The following is a 26,745-nucleotide window of genomic DNA, read 5'->3' as shown; positions in this document are numbered from 1 at the left end:
CCACTTTCAACCCTATTTCTTCCCGTTTACTACTCCCTCCTTCTCACACTCCCTCTCTGCCTACACTTCATCATTTTTTCTCCCTTCTGACACTCAGTTTTTTCCTCCTCTATCTCTGAATATATTGTCGCGTCTGGCTGTGAGTGTGCTTTAAGCACATGCTGCAACCTTGATAGATGTTCTCTCCGTCTATCTCTCTCTCTCCCTCCCTCCCTCCCTCCCTGCCGCCTTGTCCTCCTCTATTTCTGCGTCCCAGTGCTGCAGGTCTGAATTTCGCTCCCCCAAACGAGCTCTGGATCTTTCCCCTGTGTGATCTCAGATGCAGATCTGGGTGAGGGAATGGGCATCCATTCATGGATCTCTTGTTCTGCGGATGGGCTCTCGGAGAAACCTAAATTTAGCAGCTTGATGCTCTCTCTGTTGCGTTGGCCAGGCATTGCTTAATTAGCTGTTGCACACAGCATGGCACAGTATGTCTTGGATGCATTATATAATGCGTTATATAATTGGATGCATATTTCATGTTGAATGTTGGAGAGGGAGGCTCTTAAGAGTCCCATCCTGTAGCTGAAGATGAGTTCTAGTGTCGAGAAGAAAGTACAAGCTTATGTTCAGTTTGAGGCAACATAAGGGGTAAACGTTGCTGTTATTATCCTGGTTGAGATACAGCTCATATTCTCTGACAGTCCTGTCAAAGTGAGTGGAATCCAGTCAAAATTCGAAATTTAGTCAAAAGTACAAAGGAAACACACACACACACATATATATATATATATATATATATATATATATATATATATATATATATATATATATATATATATAAGATAAGATAAGATAAAACGTTATGAGACTTTTTAGCTGGATTTAAGAATCAGAAAGAACTGTTGTATAAAATTTAATATCTATCTATCTATCTATCTATCTATCTATCTATCTATCTATCTATCTATCTATCTATCTATCTATCTATCTATCTATCTATCTATCTATCTATCTATCTATCTATCTATCTATCTATCTATCTATCTATAAACTTTGGAAACCTCTGGCCTAAAGCACAGAACACTGTCAGCACATAAATATAACAAAATACAAAGATAAATACAAATATCAGTATCATGAGGCAATGTTCCTGCAAAAAAGTAACCTTGAAAAACTGAAATTGCTTCAGATTGCTTTATTGTCTTACAATGGACTGATAAACTACTAATGTAATTGAGATCTTCTGCTAACATAAAAGCGAACCTGTTTTTGAAGCCATTGCATAGTTGGCTTCTTTTCTTTGTTGAGCATGATTAGCTTGTCAGAAACTCTCTATGAGAGATCAATTCAAGATGTTTTCTAGTACAACGTTCTTTATAAACCAACAGGTCTTGTTGATTGTTGGAGTAATTGCTGTAAGCCTCAATGAGTCATTTCTTTTCCCAAAAGCGGAGAGGTTTACAATAGATGTTAACAAGCTCATGGCATGGCACCAGTTTACAAATATCTGACTGGAAACGCGCTGCAACATAATAACCCCTCAGGAGAGGAACATTTGTGTAGTTTACAACTGGAAAGTTAAGCGTGTCATGACCTGGCCGTGATATTGTAATGTAATATGAGTTAACACAGATACACCCAACTGAGTCATTCCTTCACAAAGTCTTACAAGGCAATTTTGATGGTTGTGTTTGTTTCGTACCGCAGGAAATAAAGTCACGGCATGTTGAGGTTTTCCTTGAGCAAACAGATGCTCTTGAGCTGCTAGCTGATTGCGATGCAGTGGCCCGAGATGATAGTGGCATCTGGGGGGTGCTCGGAGGGGGGGCTTGTGACCAGGCCACCGCTGCGTGAGTGGATTGCATTTCCAGAGCGACAGATAATACTGTTGCCCAGCTCATTGACAGAAATTCATTTATTCATCCTCTTCGGGAAACTATTCATGTACACTAACCTCTCTGCTTACAAATCCATTAGCCTTGGAATAAATCATCCCACTGGAGAAAATGGAATTTTACCATTTTTAACCACCTGTCCAGTCAGTTTTTTATGTCCACTGGTCTTCGTTTTCAACAACTTTTTTAAACTACACTGGTATCATGGTGATATATTTGAAGCTAAAAGAACAGAAATAGTGTTGTTATTTTTTTTCTTGCAATGCAGAGGTCATAGTTGTGTAGATTTAGAGAATATGAATGACTCATGCTCTTACACTGAGAATGTTCCAGAGCCCTTCAGGGACATTCACGGAACATCCTAGCATATATTTAGAGACCAACAATATGTTCAATGTGCCCTGCTGTTCATCCAGGATCAAGGCCCAAGTTTAGACCTTCCACACAGCAGGGTTGTAAGCCATTCACAAGTGAGTTGAGAACGCCTTTTAAATTCAGTTTAAATTCCTGTATTCTGATTGACTTGACTTACCAAAGCAAACATGATGCATACTTGCAATTTCAATTTGAATGCAAATAATAAATAAAATTAAATACAAAGAAATACTGTATCTGTATTTTTTACTTTTGAATTTTAATAACAAAGCATAGATGACATAATGCATTGCATGAAATATTTATGCATTTCAAGCCAACTCTAAATATTACACATCCCAGCCACACAGAATTTATAGCCCTGTATTTTTGCACCAACAGTATGTCAATAGAGGCAGAAACAAAACCACTTCCAGAAGGGTGTATTTAATTTACCCCTCTCGATTTTTTTGGATTGTAATTTTAGAAGTTTGTGATGAACAGAGCAAGCACTGAATTCATATTAATAAGACTGTTTATTGTTGAATGGCAATTTGTTGTAACATTTGATTTTTTTTTCTCAGTCATATGGATAATAATACCAGCATTCACAGTAATTGTTCTGAATTGGAGAAATATAATTTCTTAAATTACCACCAATCTAAGGTCTTTTCCATGCCCCAGTGGACTTCCGGTTCTGGGTGCTGAATAAGAGGCAGGCGGCATATACAAAGCTCAAATCTGTTTGCTTTGTACTTTAATAGAACTCTTGTTCTCACTTTGGGCAGAGGCTGAGTCACCTGCACCACAATGTGTTTTGGTTCGGGGAAGCAGAGGGCAATTGGTCTTCTGTTTGGGAAGCCCCCGTGTTCATCCCTAACATCAGCCAGCTGATCTGACTCAGGGCCAGGGCTAAAATTGGTTGTGCTTGTCTGAGCGATTTTTGTAATCCAACACTGCATGCAAGTGGGCTCATTTGGGGTGGCCTTGCCCCCTCAGTGCCTTGCCTTTAAACGCAACAGGTGCAGCGGGGCAACTTAAACCCTACGGAATGACAGACTGCTGAGAGAGGTGCTCTGGGAACTATGCTCCACTATGCTCTATTTGCTCCACAAGGTTTCTTTTCCCCTGTATTTTTCCTTAGGGCAAAATTGGAGACAGCTGCTGGGGAGCGGTGCAGATAGGAAAACATACTCCTGGGTTGCATAACAGGAGAAAGCAGGTCCCCGATGGTGCACAGAGTCTAAGCCACTGCCTCGCACTCCACTGAGCAATTGTGCAGCCCTCGCTTGAGAGGCTGTTTGTTTTGGAATGGCTGCTGAGTGACTGTTTTCATCAGTGTTTGCGCATGGCCTGTCTGACTACACACACGCACCCCCCTGAACTCCTACCGGGCCTCCTAGGAGAATCACTCCTGGCTCGAGTCATGCCGGGGTTGAGAGGTCAAATGGAACACTGACATGAATTTGTGGTTGCTTCATCAAGGCCTGAAGTGACTTGAAGCTTGAGCCTGGAATGTGGTAGTTTATTTATAGGAAAAGTAATGTGGGCTATCCCATTATTAACATCTGCCTAAAAATATAACCATGTATACACTGAATAAAAGGCCACATTTATTTCATTTATATCTCTTATATATTCCTGATAATGTAGTAAAAAATATACATTTTGTCATTGCATTCACTCTGTATTTACAGTTAAATTATCACTTGCTGTATGGAGGAACACTGTGTAGGTATTCGATAGGCGTGAGGTTTCGTGTTAATTGGATACCGCTGTTATTCTGATGTGCTGGCTCAGTTCCAGACTATCTTCAGGTTAATCGCTTTCTGAATCTGCAAAGCCCTCTGTACTTTTAACATGTTAACATGCCCTAATTGTGTGATTCATTTATGTGTGCATAAGCTCTTGTTTTCGAGCAGTTGGCTATGCCCTGTTCACATGCGCTTGAGGGATCTGATGGAAAGTACTGTGCAGCGTTACAAATGAGACCCAGCACAGGTTGCCTCCCAATTTTCTCTGCTCTAGTTATCCACTATTGCATGATTTTCCATCATTTTAGCATCTTTTCACAGTCCTAGTACTTCCAGCAAATGTGAATGAATGTCTGGTAAAATAAAGCAGGCTCAGGAGAGGTGATTTCAGGATGTACCCTGCTGATTATGCTGCTGTTTTTAGTTACAGTATATACAATTGAACACGCTCTTGACAATTCCCACTCTGGAGGATTGATGGTTCCTGGAGGCATGAACTTCTGTTGTTACCATTGCATGGAAACAAAACATCCCTCATTTCCGTTTTCTTTTCTTTTTTTTTTTCATTACAGCACCACAAATATATTTAAAGACAATGCTGGCAGTTGAATGATGCATTGTTACAGAGAAACATTTAGTTATTAAGTATTATTATGAACCCGCTTTGATACAGATATCAGAAGTTGTCTTTCTTGTACTACTGTATGGAAAAGCAAAACTTTCAGCATTACTTTAATATTAATTATAGGTACGTTAAATGTATACTGAAGGAGTTCAACTTCCTAATTAAATCACTGGGTCTGTAAAAAAAAAAAAAAAATTATAAACAATAAAACTAATTGATGATTAGTTAATGAAATGGCTTGCGGTGCCAGCTGATTGACATAATGATCTGCCTATGACACAGTTTGGAATAGATCCACCTGAACTTAGAATTTAAACATGACAAATATGCAAGAAATGAAGGTTGACAAATCCTGTTACAACATCTTGTTTCACAACACGTCTAACTTCACTGACTTCTCAGTGGTTGCTGATGTAGTAATGATTCCCCTAATGAATAATACCATGACTGTTCAGTTGCAATACATCAGTGTCACAAAGTTCAAAGGTTTGGGATAGTCACAGGAATCTCACAACCGTGCCAGTAGGACAGTGAGGTCACTTCTCAAGGTAGTCTGTGCAATAGATGTGTCATTAGCATCAAAGAGATGAGAAGGGGAAAATAAAGGCAAATCCCAGCTGAGGATACTGTGGAGATGGGAGGATCCTTCATTTCCCTCGAGTCCCTCCCATCATCACGGCCTGCTGATTAGAGGAGTGCTCACAGCTCGCCAAAGGTCCAGAGCCTCACCTCAGCCATTAAACTTTTTCAATCAGCACTAATGCCAGCTAAAATCTTGTTCCTGTCCGATTGTCCCTTAGTCCCTTACTTACTAAGGATGATGCAAAGAAACAGCCAGACGTCCATCCTGCCCTAGATTATGTCCTAGACCATTTCTCTGACCATTACAGTGAACAAGACAGGCCTGTACCTGTCTGCATGAATACCATTTCTTTATTTGCTCACACATTCAGCACATTGCCTCGTCACCAGTGACTTGGGTTGAGGGACACCTACATGTAGGCAAAATGTGGACTGACGCCATTTTTAGATGAAGGGCAATCACATTCTGAGCAGTTAAATATTAATGAAGCTTTAACTGCCTAGTTTAGCAGGAAATGCACTATTATGTGTTACTGCATTTAGTATTAGTAGGAATTTGTGTACCTTTGTATGCTTGCATGCATATGGCCACAGGTATCAGATTAATAATTAAATTGTGCAACAAAACATTGGAAGATGCATGAAGCCTGCTCTTTATTTCTCCACAGTTAGCAGATGTCCTCCTTTATAATGGCGAATACCACCTTATCTTACAGAAAACATATCAATATCTGGAAATCCCTTTCCACCTGTACAACACGCTTTTGCAATATGGGGCATTTTTCATTTGGGATGGAAAATCATATCTTTTTAATACTGGATTTGAAAGCAAGATAATAATAATAATACATTTAAAAACATACACTATCTTTGAAAAGTTTTTTTCTTTCCAACCCCAAATTTTTGAACAGTAGTATACGTTTTGATAAATGTGTTTCTATTTTTCTTGATATTGGGTGATAAACTTGTTTTTAAATGCACATCTATAAAGCCTATTTTAAAAATAACAAGGACTTTGCCAAATGTATGCATCTCATTTGCTACTCCAATTAAAGAATAATCCATGTAGTTTAATTAGCAGAGCAAATAATCCAACACATTTTAATGTGATGCCCTGTTGGAGATCTATCGGTGGTTTAACCAGCAGAGTTGTTTACAGAGAGACTTGCTCAGACAGTGAGAGAGAACACCCAAGGAACCGGTTTGGGTACTTATAGTGTTTTTTTATTTTCCATGTCTCTGATTGGGCGATGTCATAGGGGATCCTGGCTACCAGTTGGCCAGATTCTCGGTTAATCACGAGTCGCTCTCCAGAGGTCACACCTGGTCAAATATATGTAGTTGCGTAAATTGGATTTTGCGGTAAGGGCAGGAGTCCGCTGAATAGCTGTGTATGTTTAGCTTGCAGATGTGATAAACGGATTCATCTTTGGGATAACCGTGATGGTCGTTAACACGGTGACTCCTGACAGCTTGATGTCATTCCACAGGGAAAGTAAATGCTCCCTGGACAGCTGTGGTCCGCTGTGGTCATAACTCTTGATCCGACAGCTCATTCAGGTGACCCTCGGAAGGGCTGTATTGCTGTCACTCAAGACAGTGTGGCGGCAGTAAATATATTAGCATAAGTTATGATTAATCTTTTTTTGCGGTGAAGGGGGTGGCCGTAAGTCTCCGCTCAGCAGCCTGGTTCCCCCATAAGATCTTCTCTCTTTGGAACTGTCGCAGTGCACACCTGTCCAATGTCACCATTTGTTCTGTTAGAGTGAAATAACCCTTCCTAAATGCACGCACGCTCACACAGACACACAATTTAATGGTAAACGTATCAACGTATCATTATCAGTGTCTGGGCATTGCTGACAGTGATAGGTGAAAGCGCATCTATAAAGAGATTTTGTAAGATTTAGCCTGGGGAGCTATTTTTAGCCCTGCGGGAGGTGGCAGAGGGAGGGGTGAGTGGTGATACCATGTTGTTATAAACCACACACTGTGGACAATCCCAGGGTCAAAAGCACCAAGGCCAGACTGCAATTAAAGCACTGTCTGATAAGACCCGTGCTGTGTTACGCACAAATGCACATGCAAGCGTTCAGAAGGCTGTCTGTGAATTTTTTATTTTTTTTGTTAAGTCCTTTGACCCATCTGCAGTATTTGTGTTCCGAGCTCTAGAGATTTAAAAAGGCACCAAAACAGCCCAGAAGAGCAGGCACTGCAAAAGTACCTCTCAGAGTAGTCTGTTGTATAATCCCTCTAGGGCCCCCAAAGCTATTTTTGTTCCTGGATATGCGTCAGGACTGGGTATTTTCTCTGGTGACTAGCTTACATCAGTAGGTCTCCTAGTATACGCTCTATCAGCGAGAGCCTTCTGATTGATGGGAGTTTCGGCTGGGGCTGGTTGGCGTTTTATTCCTAAACCTCCTAGAATGGACAAGGGGAATGTGAGATTGGCGGAATGTTGTGGATGACCAAGGACCTTGAGAAGCCAGGTTGGTTAACAAATCCATTTTTTTTATGCTGTTCTCGAGTTGTCTCTACCAATGTTCTCGCATTGCTCTGAGAGATGTTGTCCTGTGTTTGTAAACTGACGGTGGGCTGATGCGACTCCGAGGACAGGCACGGGAGCCGAGGAGCGTGTGTTAGCTGTTCTCCATGGGCTGCAGCAAGCTGTCAGTGACAGAGTCTCTGCTTGCTTGTTTCCCTGTAATGCTCGCATGCTGCCGTAACGTTACCACAGCGAAATAGCCTTGCTTTTGTTAGGAATCTTTTTCATGTGCATGACCCTTTCTTTTTCCGTTGTCCTGCATCTGTTCTCTTCTGACGGTGCACTTGTTGTTACGGGGTTAGACTTTGATCTGCGTCTGTGCGCAGAGGAATGTCAGTTCCCTTCTCAGTCGCGGGACACCCCTCACATCCCCCCGCCAAATTCCCGTCGGGTTCACGTGCCTCACGTCATCCATCAGTTGCACTGGGAATTATTAAAAAATGCTTTTTTGCACAGTGCTTCTCGTCTGTCTCCCGATATGCTACCCCCCCCCCCCACAGCTGTCTGCCTTATCAGCATGGCACAATTCATTATGTGAGAGAAGGCTCTGGCAATAATGCAGGGAACACGAGGTGAATGTCATGGATGCATATATCCCAGTTCTAGTTAAAAATCACCAGTTTAAAGATGCAACAATTTATTTTGTGTAAAACTCAAACTTATATGAACGTACCAACCCAGTTCCATTCAGAAATGCTGAATGTTTACAGCGACCTTGAGATGCAGGTCAGGAGAGCACATCCTCCTCGTTTTCTTGTTGTATGTCTGCTTGTGTAGAGTGAAAGAATTGGAACACATCCATCTGATTGCAGTGGAATGGTCCTCCCTGCCAAGTGTGCTGCATTTTCCATTCACAAATACTTCACCTTCCGGATTCATCTGCTTTACTGTAGTTTGGAGAGGTGTCTCTGTGACAGGGTCAGGAAATGCCTCATTTGATGTGTGTTGAGAAATATCAATAGTTTCCTTTGGACAGATCATTGTTTGGAGTTTACGTTTTTTTCCCCTTGGGCTCTGAACATTTAAAGTGTGTCAGTGGAGCCTACCACCACGGATCCTTTTGACCCGTCGGTGTGATAGAAAGCAGTTACTGATCAGAGTGTCTGCCCGAGAGTAACTGCTGCACTCACGGGATTACAACAGACCCTCGTGCACAACAATTAGGTACAGACCCCGCTTCATTAATTGCTCTGTCTTGGTGGTGGGACAGGAAGTAATTGTGTCCAGGTTTGGGCATGGCATTCTTTACTGTTTGTTTTCTACTTGCCATTATTTGATTAGCCCAAAGTCCTGTTTTGCTGGATTTGTTTGTATGTGTCATACATATAGAGATCCCTGCTCCCCGAAGTGTCTGGAAGTGATCTCCTGTTTTTGTTTTCCCAATTTAGTGTTTAACTTTAAAAGAATTGAAAGGATTTTTTCAACATTTACTCACCCTCATGTAATTCCAAACTGTAGGACTTTTGTTTTTCTTCTGCAACACAAAGGGAGACATTAATTTAATATCATGTTTTTAATATGATTATATATATATATATATATATATATATTTAAATTTTGCGTGCATTTTATATATTTTTTATATTTCTATTTTGCTTCAATTTATTTCTTATTTCGGTTTGTGAAAATTATTTCAGTTTGTACTTAAGTTTAAACTTATTTCAGTTTGTTGACTAGTTAACACTGAGCTCTTTATTTTCAGTTTTTCATTTAATATTTAGATTTCAGCTTTATTTCCATTAAAAGTTCTAGTTAAAGCCAAAAACATTGATTGTTTAATACATTACTACTTACCCAAGAATTGCCAAAGCTGAGCTAAGCCAGATAACAACTTAAATTTTGGTCAGATGCCTCAGATTCACTATTTAGGACCTGGAATATAGTGCAGAAGTCATATAGACCACTTTAATAATGCTTATTTACATTTATGCATTTAGCGAACACTTTTATCCAAAGCGACTTATAGTGCATTGAGGCAACACATCTTTTTTACCAGTATGTGTGTTCCCTGGGGATTGAACCCACAAAAATTTTGCGCTGCTAACACAAAACTATACCACAGAGCCACAGGAACTGTTATTTGGTGCTTATACTATATGCTTTTTGTCTGGACTTTAAAAGCTCCAGACTGCAATGAAAAAAGCGTCCAGTACATTAATCAAAGTTCTTCTTTTTTATTTCACTGAAGAAAAAATCAATTATGAGTGAAAGTGAACTATTCCTTTAAAACCATAAAAATGCTAGATACATAACTGACCAACCATCAAGATTCTTTCAGTCTTTGAAGAGTATAGCGGAACGGCTCCTCATTCATGACCTTGTCTTCTTTTGTGTGTCAAAAACACAGTGTTTCTGCTTTTGCTGTCTTTGTACACTTCCTCTTTTCACAGTTTACTTTAATGAAACCGTTTCTCCGCCGAAAGGCTCGCGACTCATTAGTATGCATTTTCCTTCTAATCATGACACATTTTCATCCCTTTCCAGACAGAAATGGATGTTATGCATCTTCACATGCTGGTTAGAATCAACCATTTACAGTTAAGGACCTGATTCCTTAGAAGTATAGAAAATGGCGTTTTGATGATGAATTCCACCATTCAATGCCTAAACTGAAGACAGCTCCATTTAGAGACAAAAAAAAATCTGAAATGAATGGAGAAGCACAGCGTACAGATGGCAGGAGGAGGTCACCTGCACCCCTGAATGATCTTCTGTGGCCTTGAGCCACAGCGGTCCTCCTTCTGTTGAAGAGGAGTGAAAGAGACAATACCACATCCATACCTGCTCCTCCTGCACAATTAGCTTTTTTTCTCTGCTGACACAGAGGTCCATTTTTTAGCATGTGTTGACATATAGCAATGAAATATCTTCCCATTTTGTTGGCTCCTGACATCTGCACTCTTGAATGATTCTATAGTGACCATCAGTGCGGGTTAAAAGTCAAGGCTGCTTCCTGAGCGGCATTAGAGAGATGCACAGGAGAGAGGCAGCGTGTCCATGGTGACACGACTGCCATTCTGCCCCTATTAACTTCTCTGACCTTTGTGTAAGTAAATGTGGCTATTCTATGAATTAATTATGCGGATGTCTGCTTCCTCTTCAATACTGTATAATAAAATTTCAATTTGGTCAGTTTCTGTTTTTAGTGCATTTATATTATTCCTTTCATTGTCCTGTTTTTCTTTTCTTTTCTTTTCTTTAATACATTACATTGAGAAAATATTAAAAAACTGCAGGTGAAAACAGTATATTATATTATATTATATTATAATATATTATACTATATTATAGTAACTGAAAAGCCAATGCCCATTTAAAACACCTTTTTTTATTTTCACTAAAACTTTCAGTAATCAGTGTCAGTAGCCACTGTCATTTTAATACTTTTCTTAATAATTCCTTTTGGATTCATATTTTTTCAGTTCATCTCCCATATTGTTCTTTCATTTCCTTTAGTATTTTAGTGAGAACAGAAAACATCTTTTCAAATTAATTTTTTTATATATTATATTTTGTACTATAGCTACATTGATATAATGTAATATAATATGAAAATATGAAATCAGATTTTATATGTACAAATATGTCTATTTATATTTTGTACAGCTAAAAGACATGGCTCATACATTTTTGTTTGCTTATATATATGTATACATACACACACACACACACCATTTAATATTCTTTTAATTGCTTTCAGTAATTAAAGCCAAAAAAATATTTGCTGAAATGTACAGTTGCTGTCATTCAAAACCACAAATGAGTAAATTCAGTGAAAATTCGGGTCTTATCGAAAACAGGATGGCCAGGTTTTCATAATGAATGTTTAAGCTTTCATTCAAAACCAACTCTAGCTGTGCTTTGTGACGCAAATGTCACTGATCCGAGTGCCAGAAGAGTGTGGAGGTGTGTGGATGGAGGTTGGACAGACCCTTACTGCGTCCCCTCTCTGTGTCTGTGGCTTGAGCTCCGACTGGGCAAAGCTCTCCATACCTTATGTTCGGTCCTGGCCAATGCCAGATCTGTAGCAAACTGTGAGACCTGGATACCCAACCTGAGCCAAATGGGCAAGCACTCTGTGACTCACACTTCAGCGAGAGCGAAAAGGTGGAAGAGACAGGACTCAGTGTTGAGGTTTAAAATCATGATTGGTTTTTAAATTTGACCTAGATGACTGTATAGTTGTTATTTATGCTGTTTACGACTTGAAATGCAATGCATATTTGAACACAAGCAAAGCAGCAGATAGTGGGCAGAAAGTTAATGCATGCTAACCCCTTGACTTTAGCAGGTTGATGTAGATTTCAGTGTTTGCATGTGTACTGTGCATCGCCAGCAGCGTTATTTGTGTCTGTATGTATTTGCCTGCATCATACTGTATGTGTGTGCAGCCATAGCATTGGCCAGGCCCAGTGTGTGGGCTGAACTCAGGAAGTGGGCAGGCAGCCACTTGGGCCCTAGGGTTCCTATCACAGATGGCCCACTGACATTAGCCCAGGCCTAGGGTCAGCTAAGACATCATATGGAGAGAAAAAGAGAGCGAGACTCATGACATTCTCAGCCTGAAAGGATGAAAAGATAACAGCGAGAGACTGTCTGATGAAAGACGCACAAATAGACTTTTCCTTTGCTCAGGTGAAGCTTCTCGCATTTCTTTAATTCGAGAAAAGGTGAGAGACGTTGAGAGAAACTTGAGAACAGCCAGGAAAATGGTGGATTTGTTCCATGGAATCATAGGTGAGACCACCTGTCTCCACTGGCCTGAATCAACCACATTCCTGGCAGCTTTCACGCCAGAAAATCAGTTTGCTACGATCGAGATTCACATAAAAGCAATTTACGGTTTAGATCTATCCCACGTACAGATTTGACGTTTAATAACACATATTTACAGACTTTTATTGCATGGGCATAAATTTATCCGAAAACCTTGTCTGAACTTACCTTTACGGCATGGTTTGAGGGTAAAAATTTGAAGTTGAGCGTCATATGCTTTTTAAAAATAAGTTTCTTTTTTTTTTAATCTCTTCTTTTTCCAAACAGCCCTGTCAGATAGATCAGAATTTTTTTTCTCTTCTCTTTTTCTCACCCAGACTCCCTCTGCTCACGGAGAGTCTGTGGCCTCCATTATTAATGTTGAAAAAATCTGGCGTTTCACACACCAGGCTGGTGGACTGTACCCTATAAAACATATCAGCTAGCATATGAGTCACTCCATGCTGGATTCAAGATTTTATAGGCAATCGTTTCAATAAAATCCCAAAACCTTTTGTGGAGGGATTTTGTAGAAAATGAGGCTGGTCCCAAACATGTGATGTATTTTTGTTGCTTATTAGTATTATTTTAGTATCATTACTATGGTATCTTAATATGTAGACTATTAATATTTAGTTTTAGTTTTTATTTTTGTATTTACTTTTTATTTTTGTTAAAGATGTAGTCATTTTGTTGTTTTATTCAATATGTTAATATAATATAATTTATTAGTATTATTTTGTTATATACATTTTATTAATTTCATTTTTAGTTTTAATAATTTTAGTACTTAGAAAAATAGACATTTTCAAAATTTTCAAAAACAAAGGGTTTTTGTTTTATTTTAGTTAACATTTCTTTTATTTACATTTTTTTTAATATATATATATTTTTAATTTAATATTTGTAATTATTATTTTAGTTGTTATTTAAAAATGATTGGATTATTTAATTTAGTTTTATTTTTTATTTTAGGGAAACAGGGAGAGAACAGAAAACTGGGCACAGACCAGATTGAAACCTTCATTTCCCACAGGAGCACCACAACTAAATATATATGGAACATGTGTTTTCATGCTAAACACTTCACCATAGCTATTTATTACTGCAACACACACTTTAAACATTAAAACTGATAAAAAAGAATGATGTTAGAGGAGGCTGTTGGTAATGCATCATCTTTCTTTATCTGTCAGACACAGAGATCCCTGTGCCCTAGGGGAAACGGTGTGTGGCATTTGAAATGGGAATCATGCAGAGGGTTTCAGAACAGGAAAGAAGCAGATTAATGGAGAAAGAGAGAGGTTAGTGTAATGAAACCCACCTGAATCTTCAGCCACTAAAGAGAAGAGAGCAGCTGACTTTTATTCAGCCCACTGACACTCTGACGCGCTGACACCGAGGCAAGGTGAGGGCCTCACTTATATTTTTAGTCTGTGAATGGAAGGAGCCATGACTTGAGTCAGAGGGAAAGAATAGACAGAAAAGAAATGGAAGGAAATGGGAAAACAAAAATCTGCAGGCAGATGGAGAAGCAGCAGCAGTGGGTTGCTGTGACTGAGATTGTGCTGCTCTATTTAAAAACCACAGGATTTTGTTAATGCTGCCGTGGGGTACATGTTATGTGTGTAGATGGAGAGACAGGAGTGTGTAAGTAAGTAGGAGGACAGAGGGAAGGAAATAGAAAAACTGCCGCTAGCATTGCAGCCCTCATTACAGCGCGACACAGATCTGACTACATACTGCTGTGGGCAGTGACACTTATCTATGAACATTATAGCTTGGCTGTTTATGGTTTAACATCACTGCCTTTTGACCTCTGCCCTTGGTAAGCATCAATGTTTAATGTCTGAATATGGAGATTTTTATTTATTTATTTATTTTTACCAGTTTTCAGCATCAACTAGGATTTTTCTGATAACAGAATTTCAGTAGCTGATACCACTAAAATATCATAATGTTCTATGAATATACTAGTTATTTTATTTACAGTAAATACTTCTCAATTAAGTAAACCCTTCTTCTCAGGTACTACACAAAATGGGTCTATAAGATTTTTTTTTTATTTGATTACAAATACAGTAATATTGTCAAATATTATGTAATTTTAAAATAACTCTTCTATTTAAAAAAAAAGTAATTTATTCCTGTGGTGACATTAATTAATTTTTCAATTTAATTACCATTTCAATCAGTCCTTTGCTAAATTATGTATTATTTTATTAATTTTATAAAGTAATAATAAAAACTGTAGTGACCCTAAACGTTGGAATGGTAGTGTTAAATAAAATTAAATGAAATAAAATAATATGAATACAATGTAATGTAATAAAAAATATTAACTTTTTTGTGTAGGTTATGGATAATTGCATGCTTAGTCTGAAGCCAGAAGTTAAATCACACATTGCATGTTGTTTGTCATGTAGTTAAACAAAAAATATTCACATATTTATGTAATCCATATCTAGCCATCAGCTTTTGTCCCAAGCTACTGCATTAAGATAAATTGCATGAAATGACAACATTAGAACTCCCTTAAACTTATCTCAGGAAAAGGAACATTGTTGGAACAAAATTGTTGTGAAAGTCTGTAATGGAGAGGGCCGATCCTCATATGCCCACTGTGCTGAGAGTGGTTCAGATCATTCGTTTCTCAATTTCAGTTATGGGAGATCTCTCTGTGATACGGAGGAGAGGAGTCTGCTACTCATCCATCGGCGTACAGTCACACCAAACAAAGGCTGAGCAGGAAGCCGTTCAGCAGTGAGAGAAACTAGATCTTTATTTTGTTTCTGTCTACATTTATCAACCATGGAGATGGCCGAAGCTGTCCAGGTTGGAAGCAAAAATGGCCTTCCTTAGAGAAAAGGGGGTATCAGTTTTTGGCTTTGCTATTGGATTGTATTAATATTGCAGTTTGGTAGAGCCAGTCATTGGTTACATTAGTCAATGAAACCTCAGTAGCCATGAGTTTGATTTACTCTATCATTCAGATGTTTGAGGTCTGTAAATATTTTAAAGAAATTATATATTATTAATAGTTCAGCAAGGACACATTGAATTGATAAAAAATAGCAATTAAGACATTTGTAATGTTTTAGAACATTCTGTTCATCAATCAATCAATCAGTTGTGAAATGTATCACGGTTTCCACGAAAAATATTTTCGACATTACAATTATAAAAAATAATAAGAAGAAATGTGTGTGAGTGATTTCTGATGATTTGTGGGAAGCTGAAGACTGGACTAATGGAGGCTGAAAATTCAGCTTTGCCATGACATAATAAAAAAAAAAATATATTAAAACAGAAAACAGGTATTTTATATTGTAATAATATTTCACAATCTTTTTAATCAAATAAATACAGCCTCAGTGAGCATAAAGAGACCTTATTTAAAAATTTATTTTTTTAAATCTTACTGACCCCAACCTTTTATATATATATATATATATATATATATATATATATATATATATATATATATATATATATATATATATATATATATATATATATAATGTCTAGACTTGATTCAATCTGCATGTTTGCATAAAATGCCTTATGGCATTCCACATCGATTGTAAGTATTGCAGGTATTCAAACAAACACTGTCGGTGTTAAACAACACAAGTGGACTGCCTGTGGGGATATCCCATCAGCAGGTAGACATAAACACACTGAGAGATCATCACACACTCAGGCTCCAGCATATACAAGGGCACACATGTCTGGCCCATGGAGAGGGAGGAATGTGGAAAACCTCGTAACGCACCTCTGATTTTCCACTCCTGCTGATACACATCCCATTATCAGTTTTATAAGAACGCTGGAAATTCCTCCGGTGAGGTGGCTCCAGCGCGCAGATGCCCTGGGAGGCACAGCCACTACATTCCTGACTGGGGGGGCCTCTTTCCGAGACAACTTAGTGTGGCCCCTTCATGGCTCGTTTAATAGTAATATAAAAAGCTGCCATGCTCCGTTTCCCCTCATGCAATGCAACAGGACATAATGCGTGTCCTCATGAGCTGGCAGGTCAGGCAGTCATTTGCTCAGCGTTTGTTGTTCCAAAAGTAATTAAACACGGGTTAAGTGTTTTTGGTGATGGAAAATCAAAAAGGAACTGTTGATACATTTCTAATGTGTCATGGAAGAGGATTGGTTGCATAATATGCAGGGCGGACAAAGGGTTTCTAAGCCAGACTTCGGTTTGAATGTTATTTCGTTGTTAGTGCTTGAAATGGGTGGATTTATGGTTGTTAGAACATATTTTGACAAGAACGATACCACAAAATCATGTCCTGTAGGCAACACAATCCAAAATGGCTCTTCTACAAGTACTGGACCTTCTAGAAGTCATATGCTTGTATGATCTGTGTCATATATATATATATATATAAATTCACAGTTCATATGCAGTGCAGTGGATATTGAATCAGGCTTATTCAGCAAATACATGGTCGTGCCTTGAATTCATTTAGCTGTCTATTTTACACAGTAACAATGGTATCGGGGCTTTTTTCTTTGAAATCCGTATTAACACACTCAGAATGTGTGACGTCTACGTCCGAGATCCTTGAACAGATTTGACGTAGTTGCATTTCACTACAGTACAACTCCGCGATAGAAAGTCGATGAATGGCTAATCTGGGCTAAAATGGGATCAGCTTGGTTTTGCTTCAGAAGGGTAACAACCCATTTTTGGTATTATTTGTTTGTTCTGTTCTAAATTTATCCTGAGCTACTTTCAGATTATAGCAACATGTGTTAGTCAGGTGCAGCTGTGATGTGGCTCATTTAGCAGCTCTCAGATCATTTTCGGAAAGCATCATAAGTTACGTAGCCTTTAGGTGTCCTTTCTGCAATATATTCATCTCAAACTGTGTGTCAATGACGTGAAACAGGTAACAGGTTTGGTTAATGTGACAGATTCCAAATTCTTTGACTGTTCCGTTCTATATTTACAGCAGAACTATATTTAGCTAGATGGCTTTAGCAGTTTTGAGTTCCTGGGTGGCAAATATTACTGACTGCGTGCTTACTAAGAAAGTTAATGAAACTGAACCTAAAATAAACATTAGACAGACTATAACTAGTAATTTATAAATATCTGGCATTTTTAAATATTTAATTGTCCATGTTCACTTGTTGTATTTTTTACATTTAGATTTTTTTTACATGTATTTTTTACATTACATTTTGCTAATCTATTAAAGTTTATCTACACTAATAACTAACCTACACTAACACTTACATGTAGCAAATCTTGCAATTATTATACTTTTTGTATTGTAACTCACTTGCAGCATTTACAAATATTGATATTATTGTTTGTTTATTATTATTAATTAAGATAAAATAAATTTATATATATATATATATATATATATATTTGTTTTTATTAAATTATTTTTATTTTTGATAGACCATTCCAGCTTTTCCAAGGCGAACTAACAGCCCTAGATAATGTAGTTGTAGCTCGGCTTTGTCCAGCATGTATTTATGATAATCGTAAGACATTGGGCTACCGACGGAGATGACACGCAATATGAATTTAATCTTTCAAATATTCAATTATGCAAGTATTCTTGGACAGTTTAATAGAATCTGTAGCTCGATTATAACAGCACATGTAAATATAGTGAGGCAGTTAGACATAAGCTGCAAGATAGCCTATCCGTTTTGGCTTCATTAAGAAAGAAAATATAGAAAACGGCCATGATTTGCCTATGCGGTTTGTTTGTGTTTATTTATTTCTCTTACCCCTAGTCTAATGTGTCTCCAGGGATAAATGTAAATACACACGTACAAACAAGCCCTCCTGGGATCCGTACACACCCTTAGGAGATGTACACAAACAGCAAACGTACAGTACACACTTAAACATTCAAGAGGCCTCATGTGTGCGTTCCCGCTCAAGGCCAGATGATGAGGACTTGTTTGTGATGGGGGCCAGCAGTGACCTCAGACTCTTAACAGAGAAGCTAGTGTACCCCTCCACCCTCTGACACACACACACAGTGCAGTTTGTATACTCCTCCACCCCAGCGAGACAGCACAGCATCTGTTATGTAACTCATGCAAACGCTGCCAGAGTTCACCGCAAGGTTCTCAACAGAGTTAGGCGGTGGACCTCAGTGTCACCTCATCCCCTCCATCTGCGAGGAGGTCTGCATTGTCAGAGACACAAAACAGGGCATCCTGGGTGTTACGCAACACACTCATAACTCGGGATTTTGTAGGCTCATCCCTCTTTTCGTCTTTCTTTGTTATTTGCCCCACACTTCAGGACAGAGGGCTGAAGTAAGAACTTCATTGTCTGGATCTGATTCTGTAAGACAGGGCTTTCCCCTTGAGAGTCAGCTTATGACATCAACTGTACTTTCTTCTCATCCACAGTTACATCTTCCTGTGCACGGAAAACTGAAAAAAGGGTTTCTTGTCTGTCAGGTGAAATGAATGTTCGAGTTGTTTGAATATGGCAGACGTGTTTTTAAGATCGAAATCAGAAGGTAGAAAAGGCTTGTTGAAATTGCAATGGCCGTTCAGACTGGAGCATTTTATTTGTGTCTTTGCATAGGCATTGTTTTTTGTGAGACAATAGTTTTTAGCTTTTAGAATGACTCTGTGTTGAATTGAAAGTTATGCAAAAAATGAGAAACCGGAGTAGTGAATTTGAGTTTACTGCTTGAATTAAATGTGATGAGATAAAAATAAAATGTACTAAAAAAATTAACAAGAAAACACTTTTTTCTATTCTGCTTGCAAAGTGTAGGGCGATTCACACATAAACAATTCTTGTGATGTGGTTATTTTTAGTGAATCACATTCATACAGCATATCAATTGTTGTCCGATTTACAAACATATGACTTTTATGACCCGGCTTTCTTTTGTGAATCATAAACATACAACTTGACCAGTGTATTCTGAATAAATAACAAATGACTCTTATGACTTGGTACTTTTTACTGTATCATTTATTTACAATGTATAGTCAATAACTTATTTTTTATTCAGTTACTGATTCCTTTTAATGAATCATTCAAAAAGGCTCACAAAATCTGTACTGAATGGATTCATCTGAATGAATCCTTTACTAAATAAATTTACTGAATCAGTTAAAACTGTCCTTGAATCAATATCTGGCTCACTAAACTGCAATATGCCTCACATTCTAAATTTGTTGTTGTTGTTATTATTTACTAATATTGTAGTTTCAATATGCCAGTCAATGTAGATTTGGTCTGTAATGAGGTCTGCATCATTACAGTCTCATTTGGCTTTTATTTGGTGATTGTTTAAGGGGTTCACAGGGAAATCTGCAAACCTGTAGCCAAATAGCTATCTTTTTTAGCTGTTCATGGCTCCCCAGTATCACATGTGACTCATGCAGGCACGGTACAAACATGATATGGAACAAGCTGAGCCGGAGACACGGCCACACGGAAAGGCTCAGCTGCATGTCAATGGAACTGGAAAAACAATTATCTTAATTTCGTATTGAGGGGTTTCATCCCAGTGCTGGGAGAGGCTGAGAAATTGTGAATAAGCGATTCCATCCCCAATGTGCTGCCTTTGTGATGTATTTGTGTTTTTTAGAAATGGAAATTAATGGTCAGATTACAGTACGGACATGCCTTTGGAAATGAACATGCCCGGGGAAAGGACTCGTCATGTTACGACAGATGTGGAAAATGCCAGAGAGCTGCTTGATTTTCCACTTTCCGAGTAGCTTGGAAAAATAATTCCTCAAAGGGACTCACAACAAGAGAAAGAAAAAAATGACAATGCCATCAGAAAGTGCTTTGCGCTTGTTTGCGCAAATATGTGTATTTACGTGCTCGTGCCCAGCTTTTCCATGGGTAATATTTGGTCTGGGGAAATTTCTGGCCTGTTCCTCCATTTCTGTTTCCTCAGGTGGTACCCAGAGTTTCCAGGCCTCGAACTGTTAATCAGTGTTTGTTCTCAGCTCAAGTGTGTGTGGAGACCCTAATTCCATGGCTGGGAAACTGGTGGCCTGACCCTCTATTCAGAGCAAATGAACAAAAAAACAATTCATCATTCTTCACCTCACTTCCTCTGTTTCCTCGCTCAAAGAGAGCTATAGAGATTTGCTCTTGCATGTGGGCAGATGTGTACGTGTGTGCGAGCGAATCAGTCGCCTGCACTGTTGTGGTGTTGTATCTCCAGTCTTGTGGGAGTTGAGTTCGCACCTTTACATTACCACTTCCTCCAACGTCATTGGCACAGTTCCGGCGTCAACAGTAGTAGTCGCTGTGTGGATCTCAGCGTTGCAACCTGGTATGTCACCCAAGATTGTGCATTCACTGACTTTCTGTGATTGTAATGTTAGTGCTATCTTTTCAGTTATCTTTTAGTGCCTTGAACAACTCGATGGAAAGGATTAGTAAATGCAGCAAAATCACAGGTCACATTTGTGTATTCCCTTCATGTAATATCTCCTATTTTGCTCTGATTTCAGCAGCTCCTCAGAAGTGCAAAGCCACTCATTGTGTGCACACTTGAGGCCGTTTCAGGGATAGAGACCGGCAGATATAGATAAGGAGACAATTAATACATTTTTGTCTGACACTTCTCTTTCACTGGAAACCTCTTTACATCAGATCCATAGAAGCCTGTTTCTGCCTCTTGAGTAAAAAAAAAAAAAAATACAAAGTTATTTCTGACATCATTTATATCTCACAACATAATTTGTTATATCCCGGAATCACACCTGTATTTCTCCTAATTATTAATTAAATCTGACAGTTACCACTTTTTCTCATAATTGACTTTATATCTTGTAATTATTAATTTGTCTAATATTATAACTATATATATCTCAGAATTTATTTATTTTAACTTCATATCTCAGATTTTTTTTCTCTCATAATTTTGACTTAAATATCAATATCTTATATCTATAAAATATATATATATTTCTCACAAATATTTATATAAAAAAAGTTAAAAAAATTCACACAATTTTGACTTAATCTCTTTTTTAATGGAATTTTCTTTCTTGTAATTATGACTTTATATCTCACCATTTGACTTCATATTTCACAATATGGCTTTATTTCGCTCTCTTTTTTAATTGCCTTCTTTTTTTTCTTTTTTCTTTTTTTTTTACTCTGAGGGTAAAAACAGGCTTCCGTTCCATTTGTAAGGCACCAAAATATTGTTGTGGCCAAAATTGTTGAATAATTATTATTTTAGCCACTTCTTGCATGCTGAAAAGGACCAGATGATTTGATTGCAATTATAGGTGTACATTAGGGCTGTTGCGATGAAGAAATTTCCCTTAAGGTAATTTTGAGTGGCTCAATAGCAAGGTTCACGGTATTATCACCATTGCATAGCTTGTCAGCGAACTACGGCTCTGTATATTAAGTGCCGCTCCATTTGAAAGCAGGTGATGGATATTTAGCACTAATCAAACAACCAGCTTTACTAAAGAGACACGCATGACAATCTCATACGATTAATCGTGCAGCTCGTGTGTGTGCGTGCGTGTGTGTGTTATGATACAACGAGGTCATATCTAGAAACCAATGAAACCGAAACCAAATAGCGAAACAGGAAGTGAAGTAAACAAACATTTTGAGAATGACAAAATAATGATCCAAATAACAGAACATAAACCTAACAATAAGATTGTTACGCTATTATTAGCCTATATGTATAACGGTTCGTTCTGATCCTTGAATCTGAATGGACAAGAGACTTTCTATTGATATTCCACCTGTGCGCGTTCTAGACGGGTGGCAGTAAGTGCAGTAAGATTGTTGCACCACAAGGTTGCAGCAAGGAAGTGAGGTCTTTGAGTGAGTCTTTAAACTGTTCATTTAACTACACATCATCAGACATAATGAAAAGCACTGTTGAAATCATTTTAACTTTGAGTGCCATGTAAGAAGGATCAGCTGACCGTTGCGTCAATGCTAAAACAGAGATTTGGCTTTCCTTGAACATTGCAACTTATTTTCACATATATATGACTCGCAAGTAATCAAACATGTTATCATTACTCATTTAATATTCAGCACACATGCACAAAGTGTAAAACGAGAAGGGCATAACCCTATGAAAAAAGAAAATGCACAAAAATTGTGGTTGCTGCGGTTCTTGCATTTTTCTGCGGTTTGCTTGTCAATAGCTCGGTATTGCGATAGCCCTAGTGAATATTTAAAAAAAATTTCTATCTGTACAATTTTTTTCAATTTACAGGAATAAAAAGACTTTTAGAAGTGACCACCAAAAAACGCATCTGAAAAGTTATCTTATATTGGCCAGCCAATGTGTCAAAGGCACATAGCCAGAGGTGAAGAGCAGCTATGAAGAGGAAATGGAGATGCTGTTATTTTACTGAAGATGCCATAATTATGATGCCACAGTGGCTTCCTCTTTTTCCTCACACAGCTGTGATAGTTCCACCCTCAGCACTTGAGCCAGACACCAAAGACGCTTTGTCTCCCTGTCAGATTCCTGGAAGTAAAGGCTTTAATCGCATTACACAGATAGACCCAATTTGTAGGAACGGCCCTTCTCTGATAAAGATCTAAGTATCAAGAATTGTTCGCAGTTGGTGTCAGTAGAGCGAGACTCTTGATTGTTTTTTCTGGTGGAGAAAGGAAATATGGCAATTCCTGGGAAAGCTGACGAGGTGTGACTCTGGCTGTGTTATTGTGCATGTGGGACACAAGCTACTTTACAAGCTCTTCCCACAGGCAAAGCATAAAGGCAGAGTCCTGTTTTTGGAAATACAACCATGTCCTTAGGACTCAAGTGGCTCAAAAGGCTCTCCCTCCCTCTCTACTTCCGCTAGATTATGTGGCCTTGAATGCCAGACTTGACTGTAGTGGGCCACTTTAGTCCTGCACTTCAATATTAATGCATCAGGAGGCTTTCGGAGGGGCTGTTGTTATCTCCCGCGCATGTCTGTCTCCCGCAGAATGACAGTTAAAGGGACAGGCGCCACAGAGCAAACAGGCTTGTGTTCTGTATAATGTGGGCCAGCCAGCAGAGCCCAGAGAAACACTGTGGGGTGACTGATTGATATTCTTGGCCCCCAGGATCATCCCCCGTGGCCTGTATTCACTCTTAATTATAGGAGTGGTTGGAGGGCAGGGCACTTTCTCTCCAGTAATAATATTATTCTATTGGGTCTTAGGGGAGAGCCGCAAAATGTCAAATTTTCTCAGTTCAGTTAATGGCTTGGTGATACTCTCTGATCATGGGTAAAATCCTCCTGTGTAGTTGGAAATGGAGCACGGTTGAGGTCGAATCGGCATATTGCTCTTTTGCAGTGTGTAAGCGACACATTTATGCATTAACCACCATCAGTTCTTCTCAGGAAACACTTTGTCTTGAAGAAGGGCTTCCAGCAGCAGCACAGCCTCCTTGACTCTGGTGTTGGTTTAAAAACAGCTCAGTGCAGACACAGCAGAGTGGATATCAAAAGCCAGAGAATGCTGTGACCATGGCACTGTTATCCCTGCAGTGGTCAATCAGCACTTCATCCCCTGGAAAATTTTTCCTCCGTGTTTGTGGTATAGCAATGCTAGATTCACGTTTCAGAAAAACAACAGGAAGTCTAATGTACTCTTTATGTTCCATAAAGTGCTGTTCAAGTAGGCCCAGAACTCTTTCTTACTTTTAACAGCTGCTATACTCCTTTTCTTGGAAGTGTCTCTTGCTAGAAGTGTGATCATGAGTAATTAGTGTGAGAAGGAATCTTGCATTAGTTCCTGGACTTAAGAGTCACCTTTTGACCTAGACTGAAGCATATATTAGTTCATAAAAAATGTCATTGGGTTTACAGAAAAGTCTTGAGCAACTTCCCTTTAGAGGGAAACTCCTTGACTTCCTCGGAGCCTGCTTGTCACTCTGTAGTGTTGTGACAGTGAGGAAATTTGATTAACAAAGCACTTTTGTTTACAAACCAAATAAAAATGCACCAAGCTATAGGCCTTATATAACTTACACAAAGTTTGAAAAATTAAACACTGTGTCACCAAGTAAATAAGAAATAAGAAAGCTCGCAGGCATGGCATACAACTTGATGTTAATGTAAAAAAATCTTACGCCATCCGCCATGTCTCACCTCACTCTTCTTGTCGGTCAGCTCGAATCACATGAATGAAATCTGACTCTTGCTGCTGACCTGTGATGCGACTGCATTGAGCAGCCACGTTCAGTTTTCAATTGTAGTTGGGTTTTTTGAAGAGATTTTTGTTACAAAAAAAAAAAACAGACAGTGGGGCTGTGCCAGTGTTGCAGCTTAACACTGGTAACACTGTCAACACCAACTGTTGCAGCAAACCTACTCACTGGTTTTACCAAATTCAGAATTCTAGCTATCTATCCTTCTTTTGTTCTAGCCATCTATCGCTCTATATTAGATAATTACAACAGTTCCTATATCAATAACCTAACAAATAGAATATACTATAATGTCAGCTAATGACATTATGTCTGACCAACTGTTCTGGCAGTTATGTAGCCTATTCTCTCTAGAATTACAGAAAATTGTGCTTTGCAGATGTAGAACTGATTTCTCATGGAAAACCAGCTATTAAGCTGCATTGAAATTTGACTCTTGAGTCAAAAACATTGACTCTTTGAGTTCTTTCTGATGTATAGAAGGAAATATTATATAAACATTCTTCACTTCTGAGTTGTGTAATACAGGTTTCAGGAAATTTAACAATGCATCAAGACTGAAAGTCAGAGTTAGGTTTGAGGGGATGGAAGGAGTGGTGCCGTGTTACAAGACTGCTGCACAGGAAGTGCTGTTTACCCCCCTAGGAGAAAGCAGTGGGTTATTGGTTAGAGGATGCTACTGAAAGCAGCTGGTTTCTCACTACAGGCCTATCAAAGACCATTACAGGAAGACCCGCTTCCTGCTGCAATACCTAATATCCAGGAATAAGGATGTCTAGCATCACCTCAGATAATTTAACAGGAAATCGTACACTATATTACTCTCCCATTACTCTCTAGCCAACAATCTGGAATGTTGTATTTTCAATGAAAACCAGAAAGGTGGCAAATGTGTTATTTTGTGTTTCATTCTGACTGGTGCCATTGCTGATTGGGTGTTAATAGCCACTGCTGCATCAAGTCTCCGGACTCCTCAACCTTGAGTTGATATGTTTATATATGGTGGGCTTCTATAAAAGGAGTGCATGTCTCTCACAGGGTAATGGCTCTGTGCGGTGGTTTTGCTGCCCGAGCCCATCAATTACACAGCCGTAAAGCTCTCATTTCAACCCAAATAGCTGCCATTGCTGTGTCAAAGTCCCCACCAAACTGCCTGGGTACTTTTAACAACCGCCCTCCCTCTCGGCTGAAGTAAATTGGTGAAAAGGCATGTTAGAGAGAAAATGAGTGGAAACTGGACAGACGGGGCCTGGATGTGTTTTACAGACTGAGTCAGACACCAGCTCAGCGCCAGCTTCTTGACTTGTATAACAGCATGGAGATTGGAACAGATAGAGTGAGCTTGACTCACGGTATTATCGTGGAGAATCTGCTCTTGTTTTTCTTTAGTAGAGGAAGGAGAGAGAAGAACAGAAGGACAAGTGGGCGGACTCCCCTTACACGGCAAAAGAGACAGCTGAACCCAGTGACCTTGCAGTGATCCTCGAGGAGAGGTTCTTCTTTGGCCCTTGGCCAGCGTGAAGGCTGGGATGGGGTGCTCTACATATGGGTTCCTCAAGCCATTCTCTCAGGGTGCTTGTTACGGATCTGTTACTATCACACCCAACGTAATGTTCTCAGCTTGTGTGATATAAGTCACACTGCCCCTATTTCAATCTCAGGGGAGAGTTCTCTTGGCAGCGGATGGACTCATGCTGATGCTGGCACCATTCCTTCACAGAGGCCCGCCTCTGATCTGAAAAGAGTGCTGCTTGTGAAAGGGGTGACAAGGATGGTAACTGGTCCACTCATCCCCCAATGACGTAAATGTCACTTCCCCCTTTCAGTCTGGGCCTAAAAGTCAGATGCACAGTGATGCAAAGAGCTGGAGAAGATGACACTGATTAGCTCACTCTGGGGGCGACTGTCGTGGCTTGCCCAAGATGGTCATGGCACTGTGTGATTAATGGCCATTAAACACCATGTGGCTCCAATTTGTTGCAGCCCAAATCCTGTCTCCCAATGCGCTGATTACAGAGCGAAAGCCCAGCTCTTCTACACCTGCTGGATTGAGGAGATGCTCATTGTGCCTCGTTCTTGGTCA

General features: G+C 39.0%; 1 protein-coding gene across 5 annotated transcripts in view; it reads left to right on the top strand.

The window, feature by feature from the left end:
- Positions 1 to 26,745, top strand: part of LOC127938964 (transcription factor HIVEP2) — a 74,588-nt gene that overhangs the window by 17,910 nt on the left and 29,933 nt on the right. For 2 of the 5 annotated variants that reach the window (XM_052535903.1, XM_052535902.1), the window contains exon 3: positions 13,471 to 13,799. The exons of 2 other annotated variants lie outside the window; for them this stretch is intronic. The gene's annotated coding sequence lies outside the window, so the exon portion shown is untranslated. Of the gene's footprint in view, positions 1 to 7,160; positions 7,685 to 13,470; positions 13,800 to 26,745 lie in introns of those variants that run through there. One more of the 5 variants, XM_052535899.1, reaches the window with a different exon arrangement.

Source organism: Carassius gibelio, chromosome A20, assembly GCF_023724105.1.
Source record: "Carassius gibelio isolate Cgi1373 ecotype wild population from Czech Republic chromosome A20, carGib1.2-hapl.c, whole genome shotgun sequence".
NCBI classification, from domain to species: domain Eukaryota; kingdom Metazoa; phylum Chordata; class Actinopteri; order Cypriniformes; family Cyprinidae; genus Carassius; species Carassius gibelio.
This window is presented reverse-complemented; position numbering and strand designations above follow the sequence as displayed.